Raw genomic sequence first — 26049 nt, 5'->3', positions numbered from 1 at the left:
ACAAGTTATTAAACCACCCTAAGCCTCAGTTCCTTAAAGTGTAAATGTGGGGATAATAACATCTACCCTTCGGGATTGATTAATGTGAAGATTAAAGATAAAACATATAAGGCTGGGTGCAGTGGCTCCCACCTGTAATCCCAGCACTTTGGAAGGCTGAGACAGGCGAATCACCTGAGGTCAGGAGTTCAAGACCAGCCTGACCGACAATGGAGAAACCCTGTCTCTACTGAAAATACAAAATTAGCCAGGCATAGTGTCACATGTCTGCAATCCCAGCTACTCAGGGGGCTGAGGCAGGAGGATCGCTTGAACCCAGGAGGTGGAGGTTGCAGTGAGCCGAAATCGCACCACTGCACTCCAGCCTGGTGACAGAGGAAGCCTCTGTCTCAAAAAAAAAAAAAAAAAGATAAAACATATAAAGGTTCAGCAAAATGCCTAGAACAAAGATACATAAATATTATTCTATTGCTAATTATTTATTAATAAAGCAAAAATAATACAGAGGTCAAGAAAATGGTTACAGTTCATGTAAAAACTTATTTTGGTTCCTTGGAGTCAAAGTCACAAAACACTCCATGTGTAGTTGTAAGACATATTTTGCATTAAACTAAAATTCAAAAAGTGATTTTAGGGCTCACTTCAAAACTTGTGATGTCATACTGCAAAAGGCTAATTTTCATTATTTTTGCCTTTACAATCATCTGAAAATAGATAACTATCATAGGTAAGAACTACGATAGCATTTTTGAACTTCTGGATTCAGGAGTAAGTTGCCATGTTAGTAAAAAGAGCCAATTCCCTAAATATAATAACCGTTTTTTAACATGCAGTCTCTCCACATTTTTTGAGTCTATATGCCCTTTCCCCCATTCTATAGGTTGCATAATTTTGTTTGCTTTCTTGTTTTTAGTAGCAATTATAAACTGATACTTAAGTATTCTAAAGCACTGAGGGAATGACATATAAAGATCTTCTCAGTGGATGACAAAATTCTGAGAAAGACCCTTTAAATGGATAACCACAGTATTGAAAAGCATATCATATAATAATACAATTCTTACAAATCTCTCTTCTTCCTCTCTTTTGTTTAATATCGTAGTCTCCCCTTATCTGTGGTTTCACTTTCCGCAGTTTATATATCTGGTGTATCTTACCTTTTTTTTTTTTTCTTGAGACAGAGTCTCACTCTGTTGCCCAGACTGGAGTGCAGTGGCGTGATCCCGGTTCAAGCAATTCTCTGCCCTAGCCTCCCGAGTAGCTGGGATTACAGACACCCGCCACCACGCCTGGCTAATTTTTGTATTTTTAGTAGAGATGGGGTTTCACCATCCTGGCCAGGCTCCTGACCTCATGATCCACCCACCTCGACCTCCCAAAGTGCTGAGATTAAAGGCGTGAGCCACCGTGTCCGGCCTCTATTTTCATTCTCCTACCATTCCTCTGCTACATTGCAGTTATCTCTACTGTCTAAACGCAATGTTTTCCTAGCTACCCTGTTCTACTGGTATGAAATGGAACTCCAGTAGTCCCTCCTTATACGCAGTTTTAGTTACCTGCAATCAACTGTGGTCCAAAAATGTTTATTTTTGTGATTTCCAATGTAATATTTATTCATGTTTTAAATTGCATGACATCCTAAGTAGCATGATGAAATCTTGCACCAGCTAGATCTGTCCCCATCAGGACATTAATCATCCCTTTGTCCAGTGTATCCATGCTGTATACTCAACCTGCCTATTAGTCATTTAGTAGACCTTCTCAGATTTATCAGATTGTCAAGGTATCACAGTGCTTGTGTTTAAGTTACCCTTATTTTACTTAGTAATGGCCCAAAAGCTCAAGAGTAGAGATGTTGGCAATTCAGATTTGACAAAGAGAAGCCATGAAGTGCTTCCTTTAAGTGAAAAGGAGAAAGTTCTTGACTCAATAAGAAAAAAACATCATGCTAAGGTTGCTAAGATCTCCAAAAAGAACTTATTTTCTATCAGTGAAATTGTATGTGAAGGAAAAAGAAACATCTGCTAGTTTTGCTGCTGTACCCCAAAGTGCAAAAGTTACAATCACCATGTCTGTGATAAGTGCTTAGTTAAGATGAACAAGGCATTATATTTGTGAGTGAAAGACATAAACAGAAAATATTTTCCAATGAACGGTCATGTGTTGCACCAGAAAGCATTGAACTTATATGAAGATTTCAACAAGGGATCCTCTGAAATCAAAGTTTGATTTTATTATTAAAATGATTGTCCTATTTTACCATTATTGTTGTAAATTTCTTATTGTGCCTAATTTACAAAGTAAACTTTACTATAGATGTATATGTATACGAAAAAACATAGTATATACAGGGGTTGGTGTTATCAGTAGTTTCAGGCACTCACTATAGTCTAAACATATCACCTGAGGAAAAGGGGGACTACTGTATATCAAAGCAAATGACTGATGATTAAGTTAACAATAAGAAGTAAGGGATATGATGAACACCACAGGGTAACAGAGTGTTAATAAAGGTCTACTAAATATCATTTGAAAATGTCATATTTGTCACTAGTCTGAAGGTTACCTTTTTTAGTCTGAATTACAAACATTTGAATTTTATGAGAGTTTAACTTACATCTATTCTAAATGAGACTGAAAGGTTAGAAACAAGTAACACAAATCAGATCCCCAGTTTTCAACTGAACACCTAATTCAAGATAACTGATTGGCTTTTGTTAAGCCAAATTGCTCTTTTGAACGCTCATTCATGTTCAGTCCATATGCTTGTTCATCAATAAATCAGGAACATGTCTATTAGAAATTGGGAATACGTGTATTCTTTTTAATCTCTTCAGATTCTCGAGTTACTTCTCTATTTAGTTCATTCTACTTGCTTCCAATTTAACTATGAATTACATTTACATTTTAGGGGTAAGATATCTAAATGCTTCCTATCTCCCAGCAGACTTGCATGGTTCAATTTGGGGTAGTGTCTCTGATTTCTTCTTGACATTTTTTGTTTTATTTTGTTTTTGGTCTTTTGCCTCTTTCTCAATAACATCAGCTACCTAGACAGTGGTTTCCAGCTCTCAAGGTGTCCCATACTTATCCATTGTTTGTAGTGTTCTTCTTCTTCCAGAATTAAGACTATTAACTCTCCTAGCTTTAACAGTCTAGGTGAAAGTATTGGCTTCTTATGACCTCCTCTATGATATTTTCAGGTAAGATTCTATTTTCTCTAGTTATTTTTTGAACTGCTTTCCTTCCCAGTGTGCTTCTCAATCATCACAGGTGTTTTCTTCTGAATTTGAAGCAATTCAGATAAGCTGTTATTTATAAAGTATCCATTTTTAATTATTGCAATGCTGAGAATAGTGAAATTATAAATACCCCAACCAAGAAAATGTTAAAACAAAGCTACTTGCCTCTAAACAACAAAATGTTGAAGCAATAGTTTCAAATGAGAAAATGGTAACAGAAATGAAAGATAATTTCTACACTTTGGATGGAACAGCCAGCAGGGTTCACAAGCAATTCAGAAGTTGGGTGCATTTACTTATTAAACAAGTGCCTAACTACATTGCCACAAATAGCTTAAAATGTCCAAATTAACTTGTTACATATGGTTGGGGAACATGTATTGATGCTTTAAAGTTTTATTTGTAAAATCAGTCCTGTATCTTCTAACCTGTCATAATTAATTCTATCTCCTTGCACTTTGAAATCTCCACAATAATAAGAACTTTATCAGGCTGGTGTTGGTATGAAGTGGCACAGCAAAACAAAATCCCACAGGGAGCAGTCTAAAGACTTCTCTTCTAAGCAGCAAAAAGCTGTTATCATTTTCTGAATTACAGGAACTATAAAAGGACACTCTACTCAAGCTGCCGCTGAATGTCACCTGAAAAGCAATCACAAAAGGGCTCTGTCTTGGCTTATCTCTGAGCTCTGTCACTACGGCAACCAGCAGGGAATAAGTATCTGTGGGTCTATGAATTTCAGAATCCCATAAAAGCCAGGGCTAAAAAGGCATGTGCAGCCTCTCAGAGATTGACTGCATTAATACATTAGCAAATACTGTGAAACACTGGATAAATGTCAGCAATTATGGAAAAAGCGTCTAATAACGATATTCGTTGCCTGTCAAACCCCCGTGAGGTTTGATATGTAACTGCCACTCAAAGCTGTCTGTAATTTTATCTCTTTTATACATCTGAATCCATAGCATTCAAATTTGTACTTTGAAAGTAATAAACTGTAAAGCAGTTCATTCCATGTTGATCACAACTGTCAACAAACATACAATAAAAGAACAAAAAGACTTTCATTGGCTCTGGGAACAATCAGTACCAGCAATCTCCTGTGGATATTTATTTTTAAAAAACCATATATATCCTACACGTAGAATATTAAACAATGTCATGATGTGAAGCAACAATTGATTTGACTGTTGATTAAGTCACCTTGGGTTCAAAAGGCCACTTACCATGCATGAATGTTCATTTTCAGCCTTCCTTTTGGGTGACAAAATATGTAAGACTTTAGAGCCAATTAGACACAGTTGTAAGCACCCCTCTATTTTTGTACATCAAAAAAAAAAAAAAAAAAAAAGAATTTATGTTACCTCCAAAACAGGTTATAGTGCTATCTTCATGATCTTTCTCAAATACAGAATTATAGGTAATTGATTATATGTAAAACCCAAGGGTCTAAAAGTACAGCTTAATAAGCTGGACTACTACTCGAGCAATATTTCCATTGCTCAAGAAAATGACTTATTAAGAAATCTTATCACATATGTTACAGCTGTTCAAATGCAACAGACAGCATGTTAACTTGCAAACACAAATGCCAGAGATTAAGTAGTGCACATATGTATTATAAACAACTTTCCATTTTTCAGTTATAAAATAGGGTTGGGCACAAGGCTGCCAACAAGACCTTTCTCTGTAACAAAAAAGAACCTGTTTGTGATTTTTGTTTGTTTTAAAGAGCAGAGGTGTCTGTGGAGAAAGCAGTAATATGTATTAGAATACTGGGCTAGCAGTTATTAAATGCAATTTGGAGCCAATCCCTGACTTTTCAGTGCCATGCTTAATATAATACAGGAAACTTTTACTATCCATTTTATGCCAGAGCCATTCTGGGCACTTTAGACAGAAAGATGACGTTTCCTGCCCTCAAGGAGTTCACAGTCTCAAAGAAGGAAAATGATTATAAGCACTAGGTGGAAAAGGGTGGTTTCAAGCAATCCTAAGGAAAATTTATGACAACAGACAGTAACTATATTCTATTGTATATAATTTCTATCAAAAATTAGTCACTTATAATCTACTACTTGGCTCAAATAAGATCATGTACAAGAAATACACTTTGTAAACTACAAATCACTATATGCATGTCTCTTAATATACTCACCTACACTTTAAGTAACTGTGAGTACCAAAATAAGAGTACTACTGCTATTCCCTGACACATTAATAATATGGCTACCATTCAAGAACACACAGACATACAAACCAATGTACCATGATGAAAATTTGGAATTCACTTATATTCAAAGACATAGTGCCTACCTAATAAAGGAAAATAAAGGCAAAATTTTGCTTGTTTCTACCTTTTACTGAATAATTATAAACCTTCACATTCAGTTTAATCATATGAAGACAAAGAAAAATTCAGCCTAATTTCTCTACTTTCCCTCTACAATTTGAAATGCAAAGAATCTAAATTATTTTTAGCACACTGTCCTACTCCAGAAAAATCTGGTTGTTGTTTTGTTTTTTGAGACCATGTCTCACTCTGTCACCCAGGCTGGAATGCAGGGTCGTGATCACGGCTCACTGAATTCTTGACTTCCCAGGCTCCAGCAATCCTCCCACCTCAGCCTCCTGAGTAGCTGGGACCATGGGTGCATGCCACTACACTCAGATAGTTTTTGTATTTTTGATAGAGATGGAGTTTCACCATGTTGCCCAGGCTGGTCTCAAACTGCTGAGCTCAGGCTGGTCTCAAACTGCTAAGCTCAAGCAAACCACCCACTCTGACTGAAAATTCAATTGTATAGATGCCATTTAGCTCACTCATTTGGCCTTACTGACTCCTTGATGCCATGCCTGGCCCTTGCCATTGGTTTCTTAGACTAATGCAGAGGTAAAGATAATTGCTCAACTGATAAACAGAAATTTAGGTCAGCTATTAGGGAATAGACTAAATACTTTGGAAAGCCATCCATGCCTCTTGGTATTATAGTTCCCAAACCTCGATAAAGGCACATGGTTTGGCCAGTGTGAGTGCAATGATAGGATAAATTGGACTGGACATTTTAAAACTGGAACTGTTCTGAGAAGCAAGGACATATAAGAAATGGCATGGTACAAGAGAAAGCAAAAGGGAGAGGAGACAGATTTTATGTTGAATCCTGGTTCTGTACTTTATCTTCTCAGTTAAGGTCTCAGATCAACATATTCATCCTAAATCCACTAATTAAAAATAAAACTTATTGAGGTCTAGTTATCTACACTAAAATGCACCCATTTTAAAGCATATTTAGAAGAGTTTTTATATACCTACACAATCTTGTAACCACTAGTATAATTTTCAAATTATAGAAAATTTCTATCACTTCTCAAAATTTCCTTACGTTCTTCTAGTCAACTACCACACCTCACCCGAGGCAAACACCATGAAATTTATATTTTCTCTTAGTTTGGGGCCTATCCAATTTTTTTTTTTTTTTTTTTTTCTTGAGACAGAATCTCCTCTGTTATCTAGGCTTGAGTATACTGGCATGATCTCGGCTCACTGCAATCTACGCCTTCCGGGCTCAAGCGGTTCTCCTGCCTCAGCCTCCTGAGTAGCTGGGACTACAGGCACTCGCCACCACGCCTGGCTAATTTTTTATATTTTTAGTAGAGAGGGGATTTCACCATGTTGGCCAGGCTAGTCTTAAACTACTGACCTCAGGTGACCCACCTGCCTCAGCCTCCCAAAGTGTTGGGATTATAGGCGTGAGCCACCGTGCCTGGCCTTGTTTTTATTTTTAATCCTGTCTTTTGAAAAGCAAAACTTGCAAATTGTAATGAAGTCCAATTTATCCATTTTTTTCCTCTTATGAGCTTAGTGTCCTCTCTCAGAAATTTTTTCCTATTCCAAGATTTTCTCCTACATTTTCTCCAACAAGTTTAATAGTTGTAGCTTTTGCATTTAAGTCATCTCTGATCTAAGATAAATTTGTGTATGGCATAAGGTAAAAGCTGAAATTATCTATCTTTACCAATATCCAGTTGCCTCATCGCCATTTGTTAAATGAAGAACAAACTGTCTCCATTGCATTACTTTGGTATCTCTGCACAAAACCAATCAACAGCACATACATACAGATCTATTACTGAACACTCTATTTTACCTATTGATTCATGTCTGTCTTTACACAAATATCACATTGTATTGAATACTATAGTAATACTTTTTGAAATCAGGGAGTGTAAGTCTTCCAATTTTGTTCTTTTTGAAAATTGGTTTAGGCCAGGAGTGGTGGCTCATGTCTGTAATCCCAGGACCTTGGGAGGTCAAGGTGGGTGGATCACCTGAGGTCAGAAGTTTGAAACCAGCCCGATAAACATGGCAAAACCCCATTTCTACCTAAAAAAATACAAAAATTAGCCAGGTATGGTGGTGGGCACCTGTAATTCCAGCTACTTGGGAGGCTGAGGCAGGAGAATCACTTGAACTTGGGAGGTGGAGGTTGCAGTGAGCCAAAGATTGCGCCATTGTACTCCAGCCTAGGCGAAAGAGCAAGACTCTGTCTCAAAAAAAGAAAACAAAAGACAAAAAACAGAAAATTGTTTTAGGAACACTAGTTCTTTCACATTTCCATACAATTTTTTGAAATTAATTTGCCAATTTCTATGAAAAACGCTATAGAGATTTTGATTAGCATTGCAGTGAATCCATAGCTGTCTGGGAGGAGGTACCACCTTAAAAATATAGAATGTAGGTCAGGCTCTGTGGCTCACTCCTGTTAATACCAACACTTTGGGAGGCCAAGGTGAGTGGGTTGCGTGAGCCCGGGAGATGGGGACCAGCTTGGGCAATGTGGCGAGGTCTCTTAAAAAAAAAACAAAAACAAAACAACAACAACCCTCCCCCCACATATATATATACACACATACACAAACACATGATCATGGTAGCTCATTCCATGTCTTAATTTTGTTAATTTCTCTCCAATTATTTGCCATTTTCAATGTACAGATCTTATATATATTTTATTGAATATATCCTTAAATATTTCATGTTTTGGGATAGAATTGTGAGTCATATAAATTTTTTAAAACCCATTTCAAAATGTTCTTTGCCATTATATTGTAACACAATTGATTTTTGTATATTGATCTCCTAGCCCATGGCCTTGCTAATTTCACTTGTCACTTCTATTAGCTTTTTGCTGGATTATGTTGGATCTACCAAGAAACAAACTACTAAATATTTTGTAAAACAAAAAAAGTTTTATTTCCTCCTTTCTAATCTGCATGTGTTTTCTTTCCTCCTAACCTTACTGTACTAAGACTAGCAATATAACACCGAATAGAATTTGTGAAAGTGAACATCCTTACATCATTTCCAATCTTAGAGTGAAAGTATTCCCCCATTAAATACGTTAGCTATTGCTTTTTTCTTTTTTTTGAGATGGAGTCACGCTCTGTTGCTCAGGCAGGAGTATAGTGGCGCAGTCTCGGCTCACTGCAACCTCTGCCTCCCGGGTTCAAGCAATTCTCTGCCTTAGTCTCCTGAGTAGCTGAGATTACAGATGCCCACCACCATGCCTGGTTAACTTTTTTGTATTTTTAGTAGAGACAGGGTCTCACCATCTTGGCCAGGTTGGTCTTGAACTCCTGGTCTTGTGATCCACTCGCCTTGGCCTCCCAAAGTGCTGGGATTACAGGCGTGAGCCACCACACCCGGCCTAGCTATTGCTTTTTTATAGAGTCCTTCTACCAGGCTGGGGAAATTCTTCTCTTTTCCCAGTTTGCTGAGTTAGTTTGCTTTTGCTTTGAAAAAACTTATTTTTATGAAAGACTCATTTACATTTATAAAATTCACCAATATTCCAGTGGCACAATATTCCAATAAGCACAAACACAATTCTAATACACACATTTCTATGACTCCCAAAAGTTTCTTTGTGTCTCTATTGGAGTCAGTCTCCACCATTACCCCTTGGCAACCCACTGACTGGATTTCTGTAAGCTATAGCTTTGGTTTTTCCACATTTCATAAATGTGGAATCACATAATGATGTAGTCTTTTGTGTCTGTCATCATTAACTTAAGTGTTGTATCTATCAGTAGTTTGCTCCTTTTCATTTGGAGTAGCATTCCACTGTATAGATATATCACAATTTGTTTATCATTCACTAGTTGACGGACATGTGGGTTGCATCTGGGTTTTGTCTACTATAAATAAAGCTCCAATAAAAATAAAAATTCAAGAACAAATCTTTGTGAGAACATGTTTTCATTCCCCTTTGGCAAATATCTAAGAGTTGAGATTGTATGTTAAGTGTCTACTTAATTTTCTAAGCAGCTGCCACTGTTTTCCAGAGTAGCTATACTATTTTGCCTTCCTACCTTGCTGATAGATTTTTATCAGGAATGTATGCTAAATTTTATTAAATGCTTTTCCAGGACCTATTCATTTGATTGTGTATGTTTTCTTAGTTTTGTTAATGAAATTAGTTACACTGGTTGATGTTCCAGTGTTGTACCATCCATGTACTCCTGAGATAAATCCCAATGATGATGCATGACCCTTTTTTTTTGTCTTCTTTTTCCCATTCTTCCCTCTTCTTTATTTTTTAAGTAACAGCTTTGGCTGGGCACGGTGGCTAATGCCTGTAATCCCAGCACTTTGGGAGGCCGAGGCAGGTGTATCACAAGGTCAGGAGTTCAAGACCAGCCTGACCAATATGGTGAAACCCCATCTCTACTAAAAATACAAAAATTAGCTGGGCATGGTGGCGTGCACCTGTAGTCCCAGCTACTCGGGAGACTGAGTCAGAATAGCTTGAACCCGTGAGAAGGAGGTTGCAGTGAGCCGAGATCTTGCCACTGGACTCCAGCCTGGGTGACAGAGCAAGAGTTGGTCTCAAAAAAAGAAAAAAAAAGAAAAAAAAAAAAAATAACAGCTTTGTTGTTATTTGTTGTTATATGGTACCATACCATATAACATAAAATTCACCCTTTTAAAATGTATTATTCATGTACTATTCTTTTTATTTATTGTGAAATTTAATTTGGTAAAATGTGTTAACATTTTTAACATGTATTTCATGAAGGATATTGGTCTGTAGCTTTCTGGTTTTTTCTCCCCCTATGTCTGACCAATGTTGGTCAGCAGCCTCATAAATGTAACAGCAGCCTCATAAAATGAGTTGGAAAAGAATATGAAGAGGATTAGAATTAGTTTACCTTAAATATCTGGTAGTGTTTGGCAATGTAATAAGCTGGTCCTGAAGTTTTGTTGTGGCAAGATTTTAACTGCAAGTTCAATTTTAAAATCATATTTGGGTTATTCTAGTTTTCTGTTTCTCTTGGATCAATTTGGTAATTTTTAACCTTTCAAGCAACTTGTCCATTTCAGCCTAGTGTTGCAGAGTTTATTGGCCCGAAGTCATTCACATTTCCTTTTTATCTTTTAACTGTCTGTATGATTCGTGCTGATGTCCTCTCATTAATTACTGGCATTGTTACTTCGTATCTAGTCTCTTTTTCTCTTGATCAGTCTAGCTAGGAGTTTACCAGCTTAACTGATTTTATTTATTTATTTATTTAGTTTGAGACTGGATCTCACTTTGTCACCAGACTGGAGTGCAGTGGCACCATTTTGGCTCACTGCAACCTCTGCTTCTGGGGTTCAAGCAATTCTCCTGCCTCAGCCTCCCAAGTAGCTGGGACTACAGGCGCCCACCATCATGCCCAGCTAATTTTTGTATTTTTAGTAGACATGGGGTTTCACCATGCTGGCCAGGATGGTCTCAATCTCTTGACCTCGTGATCCACCCGCCTCAGCCTCCTAAAGTGCTGGGATTACAGGTGTGAGCCATCGCGTCCGGTCTAATTGATCTTTTCAAAGAGTCAGCACTGGGTTTCAATAATTTTTCCTAATCTTTTATTTCATTGATATTTTTTCTTATCTTTACTATGTCATTTAATCTACTTGGATTTAATTTGCTCTTCTTTTTCTGTCTTCTTCAGGTAGACGATTATTCCATTGATAGTGGACCTCCTTTTTTAATATAAGCATTTAAGCTATAAATTCTCCTCTAAGCACTGTTTAACTGAATCCCACAAATTTAATATGCTGTTTTCTTTCTCATTTAGTTTAAAATGTTACCAATCTTTTCTGATTTCTTTGACTCATGAATTTAAAAAAATAGTATGTTTTTTATTTCAAATATTTGAAGAGCTTCAGATGCCACTGTTATTAATATGTAATTTAATTATGTTTGGTTAGTGATAATTTTAATTACAATCATCTAATATGTATTGAGACAATAAATAAATATTTATGGTCCAGGTTATAGTCTATTTTGGCAAATGCATCATGCATACTTGAAAGGAATACGTATCCTGCTATTATTGGGTGAAGTGTCTACAAATTTAAATTAGGCAAAGTTGATTAATCACGTTGACCAAATCTATATTCTTACCTACCATAAACCACTGAAAAAGGAAAATGAAATCTCTACCTGTGTATCAGCTTTGGCTTTGCGTATTTTGAAACTGTTACTGGGCACACACACATTTAGGATCATTCTGTCTTCTTGATGAAATGACCTTTTAATTACTACAAAACCTCTCTTTTTAGTCTTGATAATATTCCTTGTTCTGGCCAGGCGCGGGAGCTCATGCCTGTAATCCTAGCATTTTTGGAGGCTGAGACGGATGGATTGCCTGAGATCAGGAGTTCAACACCAGCCTGGGCAATATGGTGAAACCCCAGCTCTACTGAAATACAAAAAATCAACCAGGCGTGGTGGTGGGCGCCTGTAATCCCAGCTACTCACAAGGCTGAGGCACAAGAATTGTTTGAACCCCAGAGGCGGGGGCTGCAGTGAGCCAAGATTGTGCCACTGCACTCCAGCCTGGGCAACAAAGTGACACTTTGTCTTAAAAAAAAAAAGAAAAAAGAAAAAAAATTCCTTGTTCTATATCTTTTCTGATGTCACATAGTCATCCCAAATTTCTTATGTTTACTGTTTGGATGGCAAATATTTTTTCTGCTCATTTAGTGGAAGAGTGTTAAAAGTAGATCTATTGTTCTCATTTAAAATATAATTCTGGGGCCAGGCGCAGTGGCTCATGCCCATAATCCCAACACTTGGGGAGGCCGAGGCAGGGGGAATCACAAAGTCAGGAGTTCGAGATCAGCCTTGCCAATATGGTGAAACCCCGTCTCTACTAAAAATACAAAAATTAGCCAGGCGTAGGTGCATGTGCCTGCAATCCCAGCTACTCAGGAGGCTGAGGCAGAAGAGTCACTTGAACCTGGGAGGCAGAGGTTTCAGTCAGCCGGTATCATGCCACTGCACTCCAGCCTGGGCAACAGAGTGAGACTCCATCTAAAAAAAACTAATAATAAAATAACATAAAACAAAACAAAATTCTTGCAGTCAGATTGTTGAATCTTGTTTTTTAAAGTTCATTTTTAATAATATTTTCCTTTTAATGTAAGTAATTTATACTTACTGTAATTATCAATATGGTTGGATTTAAACCATATTGCTGTTTGTATTTATCCCATCTGTTCTCTGTTCCTTTTTTTTCTGTTTTCTTTTTTGTTGTTGTTGTTTGAGACAGAGTCTTACTCTGTTACCCAGGTTAGAGTGTGACGGTGCGATCTCAACTCCTTGCAACCTCCACCTCCCAGGTTTGAGCGATTCTCCCGCCTCAGCCTCCCAAGTAGCTGGGATTACAGGCACCTGCCATCATGCCTGGCTAATTTTGTAGAGACAGGGTTTCACTATGTTGGCCAGGCTGGTCTTGAACTCCTGACCTCAGGTGATCCGCCCACCTCAGCCTCCCAAAGTGCTGGGATTACAGGCATGAGCCACCGTGCCCGGTCTTTTTTCTGTTTTATTTGTACTTTTTTTCAGCATTGCGTTTTATTTCTTTTAACGGATTTTTAGCTATATTTCTTTTTATTTCTTTCTTTAGTGGCTGCTCTAAGGTTTACAACATGCATCATTAACCTAACAAATTACCTTTGATTAACAGTATACAACTTCATGTATAATGAAGGATCACCAATGGTACACTTCCATTCTGTTTTTTTGCGCTACTGTTGTTAAAACATTTTACTTCTGCATATGTTAAAAATTCCATATTGCTTATTAATTTTTTTCCTAAAATTTATCTTTTAATGGGAGCAATAGACACTGGGGACTACAAGTAGAGGGAGGGAGACAAGGGTTGAAAAACCACCTATAGGGTACTATGCTCACTACCTGGGTTATGAGTTCAATTCAGCCCCAAACCTCAGCATCACACAATGTACCCTTGTACCAAACCTGCACATGTACCCCCCTAATTCACACTAAATTTGAAAAAATTAAAAAATAAAAATTATCTTAAAAAAATTAAAAGCACAAGGAAAAATATCTCTTTTATATTTAACCATATATTTACCATTATTTGGCAATCTTCATTTTTTTTGTAGATTCAAGTTTCCATCTGGTATCTGGAAAGGGCAGTTTTCCTTTTGTCTAAAGAACTTCCTTTAATATTTCTTGTAGTGCAGGTTTGTTGGCACTAAATTCACTTAGTTTTTGTTTACCTGAAACATTCTATTTTACTTTCAGTTTTTTATTTTTTCTTTTTATTTCTTATTTTTGAGACAGGGTGTCACTCTGTCACCCAGGCTGGAGTGCAAGGTCATGGTTCACTGCAGCTTTGAGTCCCTGGGCTCAGGCTATCCTCCTGCCTCAGTCTCCTGTGTAGCTGGGACTACAGGCATGTATCACCAATGTTTAGCTATTTTTTAAAATTTTTTGTAGTGATGGGGGTCTCACTTTGTTTCCCAGTCTGGTCTCAAACTCCCGGAAGCAGTGCTCCTCCCATCTCGGCCTTCCAAAGTCCTGAGGATTACAGGGCATAGCCACCAAGCCCATCCTCACTTTCAGTTTTGAAAGATTATTTTCACTGAATATAAAATTCTGATTTGAAATTTTTAAAAAATCTTTCAGCCCCCTTAAAAATGTCATTCCATTGTCTTCTGGCTTGCATTGCTTCTTTTTTTTCCTTAATAGAGCCAGGGTATTGCTATGTTGCCCAAGCTGGTGATGAACTCCCAGCTTCTCACCAGAGCTTCCTGGGTAGCTGGGATTACAGGCAGGAAGCATTGCACCTAGTTTGGCTTGCATTTTTTCTAATGAGAAATCTAAAGATTCTATATTTGTTCCCCTGTGTGTGATGAATTTTTTAAAATTCTGTTTTGATATATTTCTCTTTTTCACTGCTTTTCAGAAATTTAATTAGGACACACTTTAGGTGTGAAATTCTTTGTATATCCTTCTTTGAGTTCATTGTACTTTTTGGATTGATGGGTTTATAGTTTTCATAAATATGACCAAAAAATTCAGCCACTATTTCTTCAATTTTTTTTCTTTTTTTTTTCTTTTTTCTGAGATGGAGTCTCGCTTTGATGCTCAGGCTGGAGTGCAGTGGCACGATCTCAGCTTACTGCAACCTTTGCCTCCTGGTTCAAGCAAATTCTCCTGCCTCAGCCCCCTGAGTAGCTAGGATTACAAGTGTGTGCCACCATGCCAGGCTAATTTTTGTATTTTTAGTAGAGATGGGGTTTCACCATTTTGGCCAGGCTGTTCTCAAACTCCTGACCTTGTCATCTGCCCGCCTCGGCCTCCCAAAGTGCTGGGATTACAGGCATGAGCCACCATGCTCAGCCTACGTCTTCAATTTTTTTTTTTGACCTCTTCCCTCCATCTTTCTTCACCTTCTACAACTCCACTTGTAGGTATGTTTGAAGCCTGATTTTTGTCCCAGAGGTCACTGATACTTTGTTCATTCACTCTTTTTTCTCTCTGTGCTTCAGTTTGGACAGTTTCTATTGCTATATCTTTAAATTCACTGATCTTTTCTTGGGCATTGTCTAAGCTGTTATTTATCCCATCCAGTAGAATTTGTACTTCAGATACTATATTATTTATCTCTAGAAGTGTTACTTTGTTCTTAAAAAAAAAAAAAATTCTTTTATTTGAGACACAGTCTCACTCTGTCACCCAGGCTGGAGTGCAGTGGCACAATTTCAGCTCACAGCAACCTCTGTCTCCCAGATTCAAGCGATTCTCCTGCCTCAGTGCCCTGAGTAGTTGGGACTACAAGCATGCACCACGATGCCTGGCTAATTTTTGTACTTTTAGTACAGCTGGGGTTTCACCATGTTGGCCAGGCTGGTCTCAAACTCCTGAGCTCAAGTCATCCTCCTGCCTCAGCTTCCCAAAGTGCTAGGATTACAGGCATGAGTCATCGCCACCCCAACTCCCACCCTGCCGTGATGCTTTGCTCTCTTTTATATATTTTATTATTTCCTCCTATGTTTTCACTTAAGTCCTTGAGCACATTCATAGCATTTATAAAAGCTACTTTAAAGTGCATGTCTGCTAATTTCATTATCTAAGTAACTTCCATGTCTGTTTCTTTTTACTGACTTCTTTTCTGGTTATGGGTCAGATTTTCTGGCTTGTTTGTATGTGCAGTAACTTTTAATTGGATGCTGGACTTTGTTTTTAGAGGCAGTTTACCTATTAATCAGCTTATTCCTTATTGAGCCTTGTTTTAAGCTTTTAAAAGTCCTAGAGTAGCCTTCACTCTAGGGCCAATTTATCCACTCCACTTAATGGAGTGGAGTGGATAACTCTTCTGAAGATAGCTACTGAATGCCCTGTGTATTCACTGAGGTGTCTCTACAATGTATAGTTGGAAGAAACTTGAAGTAGTTTTAGTTTTGTGTAAAGTCTGGGGATTGTTTACCTTATAGATCCCAGTTAACTGTTCTTTTTCCAAACAATTTCTCTTTGCCTAGCCTCCTGAAATTTTACCCTATGCATGCAGAGACTGGTATTCAGCTAAAGACTTGGGGAACCTATGCAGATTTCTGGAGATTTTTCTCTACTGGTAGTTTGCTTTGCAAAATTTAGCTGCTGGCGCCTCCCCAAACTCCAATCTCTGTCCCTTCAACTCAGCGAAATCATCAAGTTCTGTTCTACTTTCCCTTCCCTGCTATGGGATCCAGAAGTTGCCTCCAGGCAGAATTTAAGACTCTCATAGGACTCGTTTCCTTCTTCAGAGTCCTGTTGGCTAATATCTGAAAACAGTTGTTTCATGTATTTTATCCTGTCTTGTAGTTGTTTACAGAGTGAAGGAAAATCCCAAAGCATTTATCCTTTCATGGGCAGAAGCAGCAGTCTACAGGTTTGGGATTTTAATAAACGACCCACAGCATTAGGTCTCAGCGCTTGTAGGTTTCCAACTGGGGGCTGTCTTGCTTCCATGTGTTCTTCCTCATATTTACTGAGTAAACATTTCCCTTGAGTGTTTCATCCACACTCCCAAACTTCTCACTCTTGTTCAGAATAGAATTCATTTCACAACTTTTCTTTCCTTTTAAACCCAAACTTTCTTCTACTGCTTTCAAAGCTGTTCTTTCCATCTGTTTAGTCTTTGCCTGTGTTATTTGCAAAAGACTCTATATGTTGACAAGGGCAATGAACCCTCTGAAGCTACTGAGTCTCACCACCATCAGAAGCAACATTATCCACGACCTTCCCAAATAAAGAAAAAGTCAGTGAAAATGTCCAAAGATTGCCTGAATCTGTCTGCCCTAGGACAGGCTAACAAAGTAATTTAAATAGCATAAGATGACCCTGAAGCTAGTCAAAGAATGCTTCTGATTCTGCATGTGTATGCACTATAAAGAAGGTGCTTACTCAAGGGAAAGAGAGTTAATGTTTGTTGAATGCCTACTAAATGCCAGACATTACACCAGGGGTTGGCAAACTTTCTCTGTAAAGAGCCAGACAGTAGATATTTCAGGTTTTGTGGGCCATATGGTCTTTGTTTGCAACTATACATCCCTGCTTATAGTGTGACAGCAGCTGTGGCACAGTACTTTAAGAAATCAGTATGGCCAGGCACTATGGCTCATGCCTATAATCCCAGCACTTTGGGAGGCCAAAGGTGGGGAGAACCTGAGGTCAGGAGTTTGAGACTAGCCTTGCCAACATGGCAAAATCCCGTCTCTATTAAAAATACAAAAATTAGCTGGGCATGGTGGCACCTGCCTGTAGTTCCAGCTACTCGGGAGGCTGAGGCAGGAGAATCTCTTGAACTCAGGAGGCAGAGGTTGAGGTAAGCTGAGACTGCGCCACTGCACTCCAGCCTAGGCAACAGAGCGAGACTCCGTCTAAAAAAAGGAAAAAAAAAAAGGAAAAAAAAAGAAATCGGTGTGAATGTGTCCCAAGAAAACATTATTGACAAAAACAGATGCTGAGTGAGATTTGGGCTCACAGTCATTACTGTCAACCCCTGCATTATATTATGTGCTTTACATATTAGATATAATCATATGAAACTTCTAATCTGCAACCATTTTTGTCCCTAAAAAAATGGCAACTTCATATGGTCCAACCTAGTAATATGTTAACCCATGTAATCTTCACAATAGGCTTTCAAGTGTGTTAATATCATCTCCATTTTATAGATAAAGAAACAGAAGCTCAAACATTAAGTAACATATAAATAATAGTAATGCTAGGATTCAATAAACTTGGACTGGTCTGCTCACTTGCATTCTCCCCCACCTCCATTTCCTCTACCTCCCACCAATACACATATACACACACACACATTGGTAAAAATCGGCTCACAATGTAGCTCTGCACACTCTTAAATCTGTTATTCTACTTGCTGCTATAAAATGTTTAGTTTTGATAATTTAATTTTTATTAGAAATAAATGATTCTCAAAATGTTTATCCAGTTACTATACTCACAAATCGATCCTTTAGTTGTTTATTGCCATAGATGTCAACTTTGTGGAGCACTGAACAACTTAAATAAATGAATGCAATTTAAATAAATGCGTAAAACACTATGTTTGATATAAATGTGAAGACAGTTCTTACTTCTAATGCTTATAATTTGCAAAAGGAGGAATATAAGTATACAAATTAAAACATAATCAAATGTCCCTTTCTCTGAGAAGTCATTTTTTCACTACCACTAACTGTAAGCAAAATTGGTTGTTCCCTCTTCTATGATCCCATTGCATTTGTATACTTCAGTTGTCATTATTTATATACATATGTCTCCCACTAAACTCATCAATCTCTGAGAAGCAACATCTTATCATTCCAACTTTAAGGGCCAGCACAGTTACCGGCCTATAAGAGTTGTTAAAGCGAACTAAATATATGATCTGAGAAGGACTCTATACTTCTTCTTCTTCTTTCTTTTGAGACATAATCTCGCTCTGCCACCCAGGCTGGAGTACAGTGGCGCGCTCTTGGCTCACTGCAACCTCCGCCTCCCGGGTTCAAGCAATTCTTGTGTCTCAGCCTCCTGAGTAGCTGGGATCACATGTGTGAGCCACCACGCCCGGCTAATTTTTTTTGTATTTTCAGTAGAGACAGGGTTTCGCCAAGTTGGCCAGGCTGGTCTCAAACTCCTGGTCTCAAGCAATCCACCTGCCTCGGCCTCCCAAACTGCTGGGAGTACAGGCATGAGCCACCATGCCCAGCCTAGGGCTCCGTACTTCTACATTTGAGTCCTGGTGGAGGAAGCCTAACCTAACTTAACAGGTAGACAAGACTGAAAACCTAACTTATGAATAAATGCCTATAATAACAGTTGAGTCTTGGCCAATCTCAGCAGCCATACTTCAACCACTGATACACTGCTGAATGTTCAAACTGTGTCCAAATAAGGCAAACGCCAACCTGTAACCAATACAGCTGTTTCTGTACCTCACTTCTTTCTGTACGTCACTTTCCTTTTTTGTCTATAAATTTGTTCTAACCACGAGGCATTCCTGGAGTCTCTCTGAATCTGCTATGAATCTGGGGGCTGCCCAATTTGCAAATAATTTTTTTTTCTTGTTCAATTAAACTCTGTTAAATTTAATTTGTCTGAAGTTTTCTTTTAACAGAGTTGTTCCACAAATGTCAAGTGAATGGATAGATTAAAACAATAAATAAAAAACAATAATAGCCAAGAGTTAACCATGTTAAGGCATTCTTTCTAGTACATTCTACTTCAATCTTTAAAATAAACCTAACAGTAACTATTCTTGTAACTACTGACTCTTTAATCTTCACAATAACTCTACGAGTTATTGTTCAACAGTTACAGAGACTGCGATCCATAGACATTAAGTTGCTTGTGGTGACTCAGATGAAGCCAGAGAGGAGGAAGGAAGGGAGAAATGAAGGAAACAAAGAACGAAGAAAGAAAAAAGTGAAAAAAGCTTAAGCAGAAGAAAAGAACTATAAATGAATTTCTAAGAGGGTTGGAGAAGGTAGCATGGGAAGAAGGACATAGGCAGGGTTTCTTAAAGAAAGGTCTTGGCTGGGCGCGATGGCTCACCTGGCACTTTGGGAGGCCGAGGTGGGTGGATAACCTGGGGTCAGGAGTTAGAGACCTGCCTGGTCCACATAGTGAAACCCTGTCTCTACTAATAATACAAAAATTAGCTAGGCATGGTGGCACATGCCTGTAATCCCAGCTATCAGGAGGCTGAGGTAGAAGAATCGCTCGAACCCAGGAGATGGAGGTTGTAGTGAGCCGAGATCGCGCTATTGCACTCCAGCCTGGGTGACAAGAGTGAAACTCCATCTCAAAAAAAAAAAAGGTCTTCAAGGAAGGAGATAATTGTAGGTATTCTAGGTGGAAGGAAGAGTATGATTAAATGACAGAGTGGGAGAGTACCAACTATATTTGAAAAACAGTAAGATAAGTATTTAGCTAAAGCTGAGACACATATGGTGTAATATTCAATCATTCATTCAACAAATATTTATCAAGTATTTACTCAGAGCCTGTATGGGAAAACAAACCTGGAAGGGAAGTTTCAGACTAAAGAATGAAGGCTTTTGAATGCCAGCATAAACGAACCATTGAAAATAAGTAAGCAAGGCTGAATGTGATTCATGTTGTACTTTAGAAATATTAATTTTGGCTGGGTGAGGTGGCTCATGCCTGTAATCCCAGCACTTTGGGAAGTTGAGGCAGGCGGATCACCTGAGGTCGGGGGTTGAAGACCAGCCTGACCAACATGGAGAAACCCCGGCTCAACTAAAAATATAAAATCAGCTGGGTGTGGTGGCACATGCCTGTAATCCCAGCTACCTGGAAGCTGAGGCAGAAGAATCGCTTGAACCCAGGAGGCAGAGGTTGCGGTGAGCCGAGATCGTGCCACTGCACTGCAGCCTGGGTAACAAGAGCGAAACTCCATCTCAAAAGTTAGGGGACCTGGCCCTAATTGCTTGTATCTTTAGTAGAGACAGGGTTTCAACACATTGGCCAGGCTGGTCTCGAACTCCTGACCTGGTGATCCGCCTGCTTTGGCCTCCCAAAGTGCTGGGATTACAGTGTGAGCCACTGTGCCCAGCCTTCAGATTCATTTCTATTTAAGAGTGGGGCAGGGAGAGGGCTGTGTGCAGTTTTTATTTTATTTTATGTATTTATTTATTTTAATTTTTAATTATTTTATTTTATTTTTTTATTTTTGAGACAGAATTTTGCTCTTGTTGCCCAGGCTGGAGTCCAATGGCGCAATCTCGACTCACTGCAACCTCCGCCTCCCGGGTTCAAATGATTCTCTTGCCTCAGCCTCACAAGTAGCTGGGATTACAGGCATGCGCCACACACCCAGCTAATTCTGTATTTTTAGCAGAGACGGGGTTTCTCCATGTTGGTCAGGATGGTCTTGAACTCCAAATCTCAGGTGATCCACCCATCTTGGCCTCCCAAAGTGCTGGATTACAGGCGTGAGCCATTGTGCCCAGCTCTTTTTATTTTATACAAAAGCCACTGTGTAATGGTTTTACTTGTAAGTTATCTCACATTCTCAATGTGAAAATATTTAATAACTAGCTTTCTGAATCCTAACACATGCCCAAAGAGCTTTGATTCTAAAATTCCTAGTTTCTAAAATTCTGAGTGAATATTTTGTGGCCAATTACAGAAATACAGAAGACCATTAGTAATCATGAAAGAAAAAGCCAGGCATGGTGCCTCACACCTGTAATCCCAGCACTTTGGCAGGCCAAGGCAGGTGGATCACAAGGTCAGGAGTTCAATAACAGCCTGGCCAACTTATGAAACCCTGTTTCTACTAAAAATACAAAAAAAAAAAAAAAAAAAAAAAAAATTAGCTGAGTATGATGGCGTGCGCCTGTAGTCTTAGATACTCGGGAGGCTAAGGAGGGACAATTGCTTGAACCTGGGAGGTGGAGGTTGCAGTGAGCCAAGACCATGCCATAGAATGGGGGTGAGAGAGTGAGACTCCGTCCGAAAAAAAAAAGAGAGATTGAGAAAGAGGGAAAGAGAGACAGGAAAAAAACAAAAAAAAGCGCAATAATAAAGTATCAAGCTGGGCACAGTGGCTCATGCCTGTAATTCCAGCACTTTGGGAGGCCGTGGCGGGTGGATCACCTGAGGTCGGGAGTTCGAGACCAGCCTGACCAACATGGAGAAACCCCGTATCTACTAAAAATACAAAATTAGCCAGGCGTTGTGGTGCATGCCTGTAATCCCAGCAACTCGGGAGGCTGAGGCAGGAGAATCATTTATATCCGGAAGGTGGAAGTTGCAGTGAGCCGAGATTGCGCCATTGCCCTCCAGCCTGGGCAACAAGAGCAAAACTCCGTCTCAAAAAAAAAAGTATTAAAACTGAAAGAGTTGGCTGGGTACAGTGGCTTACGCTTGTAATCCCAGCTCTTTGGGAAGCCGAGGCGGGTGGATCACTTGAGGCCAAGAGTTCGAGACCAACCTGGCCAACATGGCGAAACCCTGTCTCTATTAAAAATACAAAAATTAGCTGGGCATGGTGGTACACACCTGTAATCCCAGCTACTTGGGAGGATGAGGCATAAGAATCACTTGAACCTGGGAGGCAGAGGTTGCAGTCAGCTGAGATCTCACCACTGCACTCCACCCTGGGTGACAGAGCGAGACTCTGTCGAAAAAAAATATAAAAATAAAAACAAAACAAAAAAAAACTGAAAGAGTTTTGTGTAAGCATTATTAAATCCAGGAATTTTAAAAGAGCTACACGTATTCATATTGACTGCACTGTAATAAGCTGTCTAAACATAATTCACGGTGTTAAAAGTATTTCTCCTCTCTAAAAACCAAGAGCTTCCTTGTTAAAGTGTAAAATGAGATTTTGCCTATTTGTAACTCCTTGTTCTCACAGCTGAACTGTCACAGCATGAAAACATTTTCCTACTGGTGAAGCTTTAGATACCTATTTTTCTGATGAAAGAGTACAAAAGGAATGGAGTTACTGACAATTCATACAGTATTCCACACCCTATTAGAGTAGGACCACAAGCAAAGAAAATATGTTAATTCTGAAGGGAGATGGGCAACAATGTTGTAAATGATTGTTGACTTCACTGAGTAGCCTGAAAATGCCCAAGACTGAAGTCTATTAGGTTCATAAGAGACTCAAGATTATAAAAGAATTGATTATAAGAGGTCTATTTCTTTGTCCTGTTGGGTGAGTCAAAGGTTAATGAGAAGTATACTGAACAAAACATCTCTTGTGTTTTTGCAAAGTATTTCTCATGCAGGATAAAATGTAAGTGAAAAGTATTTTAATATAGTTAATTAACTCCTTTTTTAACAAAATAGCTTCACTGAGGCATAATTTATATGCCATAAAATTCACTCATTTTAAATGTTCAATGATTGTTTAAAACTTTAGAGATGTGCAACCTTTACCATAATCTAATTTTTAGAATATTTTCATCACCCCAAATCCATTAATTTCTTGATCTACGGTATTTTCATAAATTCATAGAAGCCAATGATATCTAAGGCTACCTATATTCAAAGTCACACAAATTTCTTCAACTGAGCAATAAAAGTACAAAATAACCTCACTTTTAATGACCTTTATAATCAATCCTCTACTCTGGCACTGGGAAGCAAATGTTCAGGTGCTTTCTCTGAAAGTTAAACCATTCTAAGTATTAAGTTATGGCACACTGTCTTGGAAAGAAATTAATTATATTTTTGTTGGTAACACATTTCAGGCTGTTTACACAGCTGACATTTCTCAGCTGTACCCAATTCATGCCCTAAGCTGAGGACTATTTTGTTTTGTAGCAGATGCCTCCACTTGAATGATTTCAATAAGTATAAAAACACCACTGCCTGCAACAAATATAGACTACAAGTACCAGCATTATGAGTTTTTATACTCCTAATGAAAGAGGTTTTATGACATATTATTTGGCCACGATATCCTCAGAATACTGGTTATAAGCCATTTTTGGCTAAATTCAAGCACTGGAGCTAGTGAATCTGCTGTGGCATCAGTTAAAAGCAGCTTGGCCCTAAACATCTTTGTTGTATCAAATCATGCAAGCTCAAGGCAACATCCTGCCAATGAGGCAACATTTGCTCTGGGGAGGTGTGGGCAGGCACCACTTCACAGGTTCTGGGACAAGGTGCAAATGGGAATAATGAGGATAAAAGAATCAAGCCTCTTAATAGGGATTCCCTCTTGTGTTTGCTGTGACTTAAGAGCACCAAGTAGTATTACAGTCTTGGAAATAAACAGTTTTAGCTGCTTTCCATATTTTCCTATAGTAATTAGACTGCATGACAACTCCTTGGCAAAAAATTAAATGTTATAAAAACCATTAAAACATGGGTCTCATAAAAGACCATGCCAACTCAATTCAATGAATTAGCACTTAAAATGTATAAGGCACTATTTTACAGGCAGAAGAATTGATCATATTTCATCGACTTTGCCTATCACTCTTGGAACTTGTACCTGATAAGCCAATTTCTGGTTTCTAAAAGGGTGGGGTGCAAAAGCAGTTGGCTTTTTCAACCCTGTGAAGCCTCACATTTCCAGAGTTTCTCTATTATCTTAAGTCCTTGCTCTTAAACAAGACAATTATTTTTGCTTTAAACTTTGTATTATGAAAATTTTCAAACATATACAAATTTGAGAAAACAGTATAATAAACCCAATATACATATCATCCAGATTCAACAATGATTGATAGATGCCTAATCTAAATTAGCTCTATCCTCACTCACTGTGCCACGCATGGGTTATTCTGAAGCAAGTCTCAGACATCACTTCATTTGTTTAAATCAGTCAATTCTTGCCTGTAATTGTAATCTGTAATTATGATCACTTTTTTGGAGTTGTCTTAATTATAATGTTGACTCATTTATTGAGTGTCTACTATGAGCCAGGTACTGTATTTATATTATCACTTATCTTCATAATAGTTCCGCAAATTAGTGAGAAAATTAAAGCTCAGAGAATTTAATGATATGCTCAGGTCTTAATTATTTTCTTCCATTAATATTACTATTTCTTGGAATAAGTTATTAGACAACACTAAGAACATTTCTTTTTTTTCATGCCTCCTCAGGTAAACAGTAGACCATCATGTATGAACATTACTCTTTTATTTTGTGAAAATAAATGTAGCACATTCTCTATCAAATTTCTCACTCAAGCAAGAAAACAACAAAGAAAACCAGAAGAAAACCACAAACACGTCTCTATCCTTAGCCGTAGATGACCAGCCAATAATTCTAATTATATACTATAATATCAACACTGAAATCAGTTTTTCAGAAACAAATTTAGTACCTAAACCTAAAGTTTTTTTTCTGGAAATGTTTATGAAAAATAAAGGGGCTTTTGTTTTGTTTTCAGATGGAGTTTTCCTCTTGTTGCCCAGTGGAGTGCAATGGCACAATCTCGGCTCACTGCAACCTCCCTCCCAGGTTCAAGTGATTCTCCTGCTTTAGCCCCGCAGCTAGCTGGGATTACAGGAATGAGCCACCACGCCCAGCTAATTTTGTATTTTTATTAGAGACAGGGTTTCACCATGTTGGCCAGGCTGGTTTCAAACTCCTGACCTTGGCCAGGCACAGTGGCTCATGCCTGTAATCTCAGCACTTTGGGAGGCCAAGGTGGGCAGGTCACCTGAGGTCAGGAGTTCTAAACCAGCCTGGCCTACATGGTGAAACTTCATCTCTATTAAAACTACAAAAATTACCCGGGCATGGTGGAGGGTACCTCCCAGATACTTGGGAGGCTGAGGCAGGAGAACTGCTTGAACACAGAAGGTAGAGGTTGCAGTGAGCCAAGATTGTGTCATTGTACTCCAGCCTGGGCAACAGAGCAAGATTCCATCTCAAAAACGAACAGACAAACAAACAAACAAACTCCTGACCTCAGGTGATGCACCGGCATCGGCCTCCCAACGTGCTGGGATTACAGGTGTGAGCCACCGTGCCTGACCAAAAATAAAGGTTTTGCTATTTTCTGATTATTAAAGTTTCTGATTTTTAAAATTTCATAATCCACAAAGCATTTTCCAAAGGCATAGTGTTTACATTGTAATTAGATTCAAGTAGCATCTACATAAATTGTCTTAAAACTTTTTTGTCTTCCACAAAGAATTATTTTATATTAAAATATATAGTGGTGGTGCTGGAAGAGGAGTGAACTGTAGTTATTATCCAGGCAGAAATATAATATTTACTAGAAAATATTAAAAGGTAATTCAATTCTTAGGCATAATCATTATTTCAGTATTGATCATTACAAGATGTTTATGAAGTCCCAATTTCTTTTTAGCCCTATTTATTTTAAAAATTAGATCTAACTTGAGATTTCCAGAAACATTCTCATTTTCACTTTTACTTTTTAAAAAAACTTAGATATCTGGTTAGACAAGCAAGTTTGTGGGGAAAAGTGGCCAAAACTGAATTTCAGATGG

At 38.4% G+C, this 26049-nt stretch overlaps 1 protein-coding gene across 1 annotated transcript in view; it reads right to left on the bottom strand.

Annotated features, from left to right (window-relative positions):
* FAF1 (Fas associated factor 1) overlaps positions 1 to 26049 on the bottom strand; it is a 222464-nt gene that overhangs the window by 190058 nt on the left and 6357 nt on the right. The window lies entirely within an intron of this gene.

Source organism: Rhinopithecus bieti, unplaced genomic scaffold, assembly GCF_001698545.2.
Source record: "Rhinopithecus bieti isolate Rb0 unplaced genomic scaffold, ASM169854v2 scaffold_6946, whole genome shotgun sequence".
Lineage (NCBI taxonomy): Eukaryota > Metazoa > Chordata > Mammalia > Primates > Cercopithecidae > Rhinopithecus > Rhinopithecus bieti.
The sequence above is the reverse complement of the archived record's forward strand: the minus strand, read 5'-3'. Positions and strand labels throughout refer to the sequence as shown.